This window comes from Setaria viridis, chromosome 2 (assembly GCF_005286985.2).
Source record: "Setaria viridis chromosome 2, Setaria_viridis_v4.0, whole genome shotgun sequence".
In the NCBI taxonomy this organism is placed as follows: Eukaryota; Viridiplantae; Streptophyta; class Magnoliopsida; order Poales; family Poaceae; genus Setaria; species Setaria viridis.
Genome location: NC_048264.2, coordinates 12,142,592 through 12,152,296, shown reverse-complemented (window position 1 = coordinate 12,152,296; position 9,705 = coordinate 12,142,592). Strand labels below are relative to the sequence as shown.

General features: G+C 46.7%; 1 pseudogene; it reads left to right on the top strand.

Annotated features, from left to right (window-relative positions):
* Positions 1 to 8,798: 8,798 nt before the first annotated feature.
* Positions 8,799 to 9,480, top strand: LOC117844106 (uncharacterized; annotated as a pseudogene).
* Positions 9,481 to 9,705: the final 225 nt, after the last annotated feature.

Here is a 9,705-nt window from a genome sequence, read left to right as displayed (position 1 = left end):
CTGAATCCAGTCCACAAAGGACATGCACAAGCTGTCAGCCCCATAGGAGGGGCCCTTCATCATTAAAGAAGTCATCTAGCTTGGCACTTATCAGCTGTAGTGGGCGGATGACTCAGGCGTCCCTAATCCGTGGAACATTCAACACCTGCGACACTTCTACCCTTAGGACATTCAAGCTATGTACTCTTTATACCTTTTACATTGAATAAATAAAACCTCAGAGGTTCTTTGCGTACCTACTACCTTCTTTCTTACCTGAGCTTTTACTCACTCTCGGGGGATATTCGAACTGATCAACAGACCACACCCTCGCCTCTACACTTGGGGGCTTTCCCTGTTACGCGCCGACCTCCAAGTCTCACCTCTTCTCCTACACATCTCATGGCAAGTATGACTAACTCATGTGGACGGCGTCCTAGCTCGCAAAACCTATACAACCTTGCATCCGCCCCCTCTACAAGCTCGAGATCCGGCCTCAGTAAAGTGTTGGCCAGGCAAGGCTGGGCGCTTAGCGGCTATAGGTCTAAGCTACATGATGTCGTGTCGTATAAACCAAAAGAGTGATGGAGGCTTTCTATTCACATAAGTTAATCAACAAGTTTACTTGTCTCATGACATAGATTGATATATTTTGTAGTTTTTTCATTACAGGTCCAGTTCTTTAACTACGTCCCCCGTAGCTTGTTGATATTGCTCGGTCAGCTTTGGGAGGATATCAGCATCAAAGTCCTCGGCAACACCTGTTCCAACGCGTTCCATGGCCTGCCGGGGGAATTGCGTCTTCAGAAGCACCATGACGTTCTTGGCGCACTCCACGACGGTCTCCTTCATCAAGGTCCTCAACCGACTTGGAGCACTCTTCAGGCAGTCCAGTAGCAGCATTGGCTCATCAGGGTTGGCCACGGTTGGATCATGTCCATCACGTAGCTCGTGGCCAACCTCAGGTCTTCCAGCTCCACCTCCAACCCTGCAATGACCACCTGATCAAGCACCAGTCCATGTCCTTGCGCAAGCTGGCCTCATAGGCAAGTTTCTACGACACAGCATACCCAGGGTTCACGGTGATGTCGTGGTCTTGCTCCAGTCAGACATTGGCTTCCTTGCACTCTTTGAGGTCCCTCTTAAGCATCTCCTCTTTCTTCTGGGCATCTGCAAAATAACGGAACTCAAGAAAGGATACCGGCCTCATCTACCCAAGGTAGATCTTCCATAAGAACGAAGCTGTACTAGTCAACAAAGCGCTAAGGTGGCCCTAGACCTCCCTGGTGTTCTTCTTCTGCTCCTCGATGTCTTGGTCCTTTTGTTGGATCTACTCTGTGGAACCCTCCTTGGCCTTCTTGAGCCCGGTCTTTAGGCGCTCGGCCTCGAGGCAATACTCCTCAGCACGGTGGATGGCATCTGCCCTCTTCTGCGCATGCTCGGCCAGATTCTAAATAATAGTTACTCCAACAATTCAAAGATGGAAGATAGGGGCAAAAGTGAAGAACAAGATTGGTCAGCGAACTTACGTATAACACCTCTCCGACCTTGGCCGCGGCTTCCTTTAGGATGGCAAGATCTTTCTTGTCGGCGGCAGCATCCTACGCTAGGGCTGTCCCGAAGAAGTCCAGGGTGGTGGAATCATTCTCATTGGCATTGACGTCAACGTCGTAGCCCACTGCCTCTGCGTTGTTCGGCGCTTCCCTGGGGGTCTTCTCCATCTGCACACCGACACTGGCATCTGTGGCCCTGAGCATGGATACAGTGGCATCCTCGACGACATCCTAGCACGACGAAGACCTTGGCTCGGGCCCCTTAGGTCCCGTCACTAGGCCACTCTTGCATCCGGCCTAGACAGACGTCGTAGATGCAGCCCCTATGGTCACATTAGGAGTTTGACCTTCTGCATGGGTCCCGACGCTAGCATCCTGCAGGGTCAACTCGTCCTCCATCACCGTTTTCCTGCTTGGATGGCGAGACACAAGGATAAAGTGGAGCAATGTACAAACAAAATTTCCAACAATATACGACGCCATGATCATACTCACAATGTTCTCTTCTTCACTCGGAACTTTGGGCAAAGAGGTGCCGGTGATGGCAGGATTGGCTCCTTCTGCTTTCCCCCATGGATCTCTGTCTTCAGCCACTCCTTGAGCTGCTCCGCCTTCTTCTTCTTGGCGGCTAGGCTGGGCGATTCAGAGTCATTGCTTGGCACCCCGGATGAGGTCTCCGCAGGGGATGCCACTGCTACAACGGGTGCCTTTGGCTTCGTCGCACCCCTCTTCTTGCGCTTTTTCTTCTCTACCTCCAGCTTCTTCGCCTCTGGCGCCTTGGACTCCACCACCTTGTGAACGGCCTGGAGCATCCACCGTGTCGGCCATACATATATTGGCCCACCAAAAGGTTTGCATAGTCCTAAATACAAGGCCGTACATAGAGATGTGTTAGACATGGAGACTACGGTGGAGGACGGCGTGGTCTACGTCGAGGACAAGAACTAGTTGAAGATTAGGAAACTACTCGTAGCAATTAGAGTAGGATTCTCTAGTTGAATCGGACTAGTATTCTTGTAAACAATGGACCTGTAACTCTACCCCCAGCAATATAAGGCGAGGCAGGGACCCCCTCCAATCAAGTTAAATCAATACAACACAACCAACACACAGGACGTAGGGTATTACACGATATAAGTGGTCTAAACCTATCTAAATCATGTGTTCGAGTTCACCATCGAGTTCCTGATCTTGGTGAGTCCCATGCATAAAACAGTACCTTGGGTATCCCCTCGATAGGTTGCTAGGTCTAAACACCAACACACCACCCAACAGGAGCCATGCTCCCAGCCTCCGTCCCGCTGCCCTGGACCGGTACGTCCTTGTCGGAGTTGTCAAAGGAGGAGTCCGACTCCCAGTCTAGGGCTGCAGGTGATTAGGACATCGCCATGCTGGACACGCATGAGTCATGGTCTTCCCTAAGTTACAATTCGTCACCAACTCGGTCGTCGCGTTCGTTTCGGATTTAGCCGATGCCCCTGCACATTTTCGGCCATATCTCCCTCACACGACATCGAAATGAGATGTTCTTTGATGTGTTGGAACGGGGATGACGACACCACTCTTTTGGTTCTGGTATTAGCTCTAGAAGGTTCGTGTATCATTCTGTATGACCATGACAAGTTGCTGCATCACTAGTTTGGGCCAACTTGGCCTTGTATCGAGTCAGGCCTTAAGCCGAAGTTGTGGGCGGCCCCTTCCTGGTCGCCCCCAACCCTAGTTCGCCCCTTTTATATAAACTTAGTAGCCTCCACCTTAGAAACTCGGGTTTTATTTAGTTCTAGTTTTCCTTTGAGAAAGTGAGATTGATTCGTTGTAACTGTAGCGACAAGTCCTTTTACAGTGATCCAGGGTCCCTGTTCTTGTTCTCCTCGACTGTGTCGACTACTCCTTTCGAATTGAGAGCTTGAACACTTCTTTACTTCATTCATATTTGCAATTTTAGATTGCGTGTTTATGCCTTCTTGCTTGTGTTCTTCGATTCGCATGCAGGAAAAGCCTTCTCGGCGAGGTTAATCAAGTTGTGCTTGGTTGATAACCAACGAAGTAGTGGTGTGGCGGTTGCAGGGATTTGAATCGTGTCTGATTAGAAGCCCAGATCATCAACGTTGAGTCTCTACTAATCAAATTTATCACTACCTTTCGGAAGATCGGACCAGTGCTACATCAAGTGGTATCAGGATTCCAGGTTACCCGTGAGGTATACTATCGTGTTTCCCCTTTAGATTCAGTTCGTGTCATCACCTATAGTCCACAAAAAGCCCAAGAATATTTACACTTTCCACTGTCCTATCGCCTTTTTAGTCTTGCAATTTTTGTTTCAGATTCGCTTTGTTGATTTTGTGTCCGTCGTTGAGTCTTATTGTTGGTTTAGTGTGTTCGTGGTCGTAGTTTCAACTGCCCATCGCTATTTGATTGTTTCCATCGCTATCCCATCCACCTTTACCCAAACAACAAGTCGAGCCCCTATATTACTTAACTTGCTCTGCTAGCTGCCTTGTGTGAACTATCGCCACGCAAACCCTAGATAGGTTGCAAGCCGCATTGTGTCGCCTTGGCATCGCAGCCCTTCTTTATTCATCTGGCGAATACCTATTGCTGCATACCAAGGAAGTTTGTGCCCCTATATTGCTTGCGGAGAAGCTTTGCTCAGCCGTGATTGGTGTTGGAAGGATAGGGAAACTTGGCCCTAGCCACTGCCTCCCTACCAGCCGTGTTGTGTCCCTCCGAAAACCCTGTTTTGGGCGACCTTCCTTAAAACAGGCATAACTTTTCGCTCGGAACTCCGATTGAGGTGTTTTTTTTTCAAATTTTCAGAACGAAAAGTTACACATACGATTCAACCTTCACATTCTCGCAGTCTTCCTTTGCATCTCGCAACACCTGACCTAGATCATCGATAGGATCTTTTGCCTCGCTCATCTCTTCTTCAGCCTCGCCCATTGGATCATCTGCATAGGCACCTCCTTGAGTCTAGTCAGGAATGTTGTCATATTCTTCTTCATCATCATCTTCCATCATAAGTCCTTCCCTGTGCTGGGTCCAAACAAAATAGTTAGGCATGAATCCAGAACTGTATATGTGGGCGTGAATAGTCTTTTCAGATGAGTAATCCTTCTCATTTTTGCAATTTCTGCATGGACAACAAATGACACCGGACGGCGGTGTTGGTATTTCTTAACGTTACGAATAAATCCGCAAACGGACAGATATATCATTGTTGCATTTCACCTGGAGAGTATTCAAGGTATCATTATTTATATTTTCCCAAAGAATGGAATTGGTGTAAAAGGATTTATCGGATACGTATCCAGGATCATAAGCTTAAGTAACAGATCAAAATTCATATAGGGGTAAGCCATGATAAATATTTGAGGGTAATGTGACACACACAAGCCAATCTCAAGAATAAAGAATAAAAGAACAAGCCTAAGGTTAGCGAGAGCAAGGCATACAAGAGGTCCTAGTGGCATCTACCTATACTGACAAGGGTCATACAAGCACATGATTAGAACTAACTCTAGGTATACAGCATTACGGGGAGAATAACCAGCCCTGGTCTGCTAAGGCAAGGTATCTTTCAGAACTCCTACATCATACCCGAACGTAGGAAACTACAAGGGACGGACAAGGTTGTCACCACCTTCCGCCTACCCCTCAGACCGTGGGGCATAGTCATATTCGATGGATCCCAACGTGCTCGAGCACCACGCTCGTACACATGATCACTACTCTAGCCCCTCCGGAACTCGGACCATGATGATCGATAGGCATAGAACTACACCAAGCCCGAAGGCACAACGAACCGATGCGGTAACATAGATTCAACCTAAGCATATGAGTATAACTTAATAAAGCACAAGACATGGCATAGCATACTACCGAAATAGCATAACAACTATACTATTTACATATAGGATACCGACAAGTCGAGTACAAAGCCATACCAAGAGGTGGAGGTTACATCCCCAACCAATCCGAATACTAGCTTAGCACTACAAGAGTTTAGCTCTAGCCTAGCTCTACTAACCTAAGGATTACAAGAGTAAAGAGAGAGTGGGGGGGCTTCAACTGTGGTATGTGTAGAGGGGGGATCTCTTCTTCCTTTTATAGGTGGTTGAGGGCGGTTCCTGGGAGATATCTCTGGGGAATCTTCTCCCACCGCCATCTTGAGTCAACAAGCGACCGCCACGTGGAAGATAAGGGCGAGAACCGCCTATCCAGGTTTGGTCGAACCTGGGGTTCGGCTGACCCTGTGCTAGGCCAGTTCTCCACCACCTTTTCCTGGTGGGCCATCCTTTGGTCCTTGGTGCTGATCCTTGTGGACCCATGTTGGATTGGGCTGATTTGCTCTAGCATGTGGGCCCTCTTAATCGTCATGTACGTGTCAAGTGTTCTTCTGTGTATTTTATCCATGTTTGCGCACGTTTCCTCTCTTGTACAGACTTGTATCCCTGAAATAACTTATTTGCCAATATATGTGGAACTAGGTTATTAATAATAAATATGCGAGTAGGAAATGTTAGTTTTCCTTTATTCTTTGAGTAGTGTGATGGTCAGATTTCTACCATAAGGATCGTCAATAGGTGGTTTGTTGGATTCTGCCGGATCGAGAAAACCACACAAGCCATCAATGCACTCCATGGAGTGTTTATCTGCGTTGTACATCTATTGCTGATTCATCTATAAAGTATTACCGAACCAAATATATTCTACTGATGCATATAATTTTGAATCATCACAAACATCATACAAATTTCATAAAACTCAAATGTTGCTAAATATTTAGATAGAAATGCACAAATTTAAAGATCAGACCCAAACAACATGATACGTTACAACAAACTCAAATGTTGCTGAAAGTTTAGATAGAAATACACAAATTTAAATTTCATACCCAAACAACATGATACACTACGACAAACCATCCACTGAGTACTATCGAGGAGGAATTTAAGCATCCTTGGACGGCGAAGATGAAGGTTCAGCTAACCTAGCCTCATCATGTGGATTATTTGTGCCTCCTGTAACAGCACTACTCAGTTGACCTGAAACCCCCAAGACTGGCGGTGGAGCATAACAACCACCAAAAGGATGTTCCTGACCCGCCGCAACACCATCTTCATGACATCTTTCTAAATAACGAAGCATTATTCTCTTCCACATGCTCATTTTCTTCGGCTTATCATGAGAGCCAACTATGATTTTCTCCTTGCCGCGAGAGGAACGACGATTGCCCCACCATCGCCACTCCCTCCATCAGCAGTAGCCATCTCTATGTACTGCAATTTATTTAGCTCATATTTGCAAATGACTAAACTATGAACAAATTATATTTTTCACCACAATTTATTTAGCTCAAACATAACATATAAATGAAAAAAATTCTCCATTGTAGCTTATTCTAAGAATGATAATTACATACCTCTATTTAATCTTATTATCTCTATGTACCACAATTTATCTCGCTCATATTTGCAAATGACTAAAATATGAACAAATTATATTTTTTCCAACAATTTATTTAGCTCATATTTGTAAAGGACTAAACTATGAAATTATTCCTCGAACCTCATATTGATCAATTTCTTTGACTAATAGGAAACATAGCATCCAAAAAATTGTAGCTCAAACATATATAACACATGCATATAAATGAAACATTTCTCCATTGTACCTTATTCTAAAAATCACAAATTACTCTAGCTCTAAAGCATAAAACTTAGTATACTAATCATGTATGAAGGGAGGATGAAGTTTCTAACCTTTAGAACACTTGAATGAGTGAAATCCCCATGAAATGATCAAAAATCCGGCAGCACCTCTCCTATTTCGTCATGAATGGATGAAGCCCGAGCTGGAGGAAATGGCTCGGACACGAGAAAGAAGACGCTTGATTTATAGGAGGGAAGTTAGTACGGGTTGGGGACTTCAACCGGTACTAAAAGTTGCCATTAGTACCGGGTGAAGTCTCCACCCGGTACTAAACGGGATCACAGGGGATTCCTGGGGAACTAGCCGTTAGACCCGTACTAATGCCTCGGGATGAATGCTGAGTATTCTAGTAGTGTGCTGCACTGCAACGTAGGTAACATAAGATACTTTCAGCTCATCTCAGCAGATGGTTCTCGTTCCTGAGTTATAAACTTATAATAAGCTTACATCTGTTCACGACAGAAATCACTTTTTGTCTCTTGGGACTTTTGGAGTAACACAGGGAACACGGTAGATTGCGAGATTTAACACAGCTAAATGTACAGGTCCAGCCTTTGCACTAGTCCGGGCTTACAATTGTCTTTTGAAGGATAAATTAAACCTGGCTAAACATAAGCATGTCAGCTATGTGGAAAGCGTGCTTCCTTATATTTAAACAGGTCCAGCTATATTTTCATGTCTATGCTGCGTTGTGGATTACAGAAAATTTATATGATCAGTGAATGTGTGTACAAATGTATCTTGCATTTGACTTGAGCATGTGCCTTCTCGTATGCTCACCACTCAGAACGATAGCCGTATACATGCTGTGCATGGTGATATTCAGAACTTTTTTCATTCACTCGTTGCATCTTTTGCACATATTCTGTTCTGATTTATTAATCGCTTCTAGTGTTTTTATCTCTTTATTACAATCATCCACCTCGTGGCTTCAAATGAAGGGCCTAATTTAAGTTTGCATGTTAAAAGGAAATATTGCACAGTAAAATATCTCAAGATGATTTCTGCGGACGTCTTCTGATAGACAACTGGGCTTGTCGTAGAGCTAATATGCGCAACCTACATCCAGTTCATGATTTTCCGATGCTTGGGATGGAAGTCCTGAAGCGTGGCGACAATATGCTTTAGCCGTGTGAAAGTAGAAAGCAAGGTGCAAGACGAAGGTGGTTGCCCAATTTATGAGAAGCACGCATTAGTTTTCTCTACATCACTGCATCACGTATTGAGTTACAATTTGCCATGGAATGTATCAGGACGGAATTATTGATAATGGAATTTGTTTCTCCACGCGGTAACCCTCGGTGACCGTCCTATCGCCCAAAGTGCTTCCATGATGGCAGAATATGGTTTCAAGACGCCACCCATTCTCTGGCTCACTTTTTAGGAATTATCCAAGGTGTAGGTAGCATGCGGTGAAAATGGTAGGAAGAGAAACATATCTATACCTAATATTAAATAATATTAAAGTGCAGTTGCAACCGTTGCAGTTGCTTTGCAAAAAACTTCCTCAACTTTTTCGTAATCAACCTGTAGTCCTTGGAATATGTCTTGATGATTTTGCAAAAAGGTGCACAAACTTTACTGCAATTGGCCATCGAAGCTCCCGCGGCGTGCGCCTGCGCCACGTGCGGCGCGGACGGGTGCGCCGTCGGCGGTTGCGAGCTCCTCACCGCGGTGGAGACTAGGTCGAGCAGTGACAGCGATGACAGAGGGGAGAAGTCCGCGTCCGCGTCCGCAAGCCGCACCACCGTCGCCGGGGGCATGGGCAAGCTACGGCAGCGGAGGGGGAGGGTGAGCAAGTACCGCGGTGCGGCGGTGGCCATGGGGCAAGTGGGCGGCGGAAATCCTCGACCCGCACTGCACCGTGCGCAAGTGGCTCGGCACCTTCAACACCACCGTGGACACTGCGTGCGCCTACGACTTCGTCATTGTCATGTTCCGGGGCCGCCGTGCCAAGCTCAACTTCCCCGACAATGCGACCCCTGCGCCCGCACCTTCTTGGGTGCCAATCTCGATGTACCTCCACCACCACCACCTGCCGCAGCCGCTGCCCGAGAGCTTGCACGAGACCTGCGGGTCGAATGCGTCCTCGCTGGTGCGCGTGGTTCCTGCGGCGGTGGTGCCGGCCGGACAGCACGGCGCGAGGCCGGTACTAAAGGAGCAGGACATTTGGGACAGCCTGAACGAGATCATGATGATGGATGACGGCAGCTTCTGGTCGTCCATGCCATGATCGACACATTCCCCTCTTGCTTTCATTTTCGTTGCTTAGCGGATAATGGTGGTCAGCTGCCCTCTGGTCTGTCGTCAATCAGCCATCCATCGCTTTCATACGGTTTTACACTGGCTTTTGGGCTTTGACCACGCCTCCACACCCATACGAAACGGCTAGCTAGAGTGATGTTCATCTACTACTGCTCACCCTGGCGGGCAGCAACTCACTCGCGCTGCACGCCCT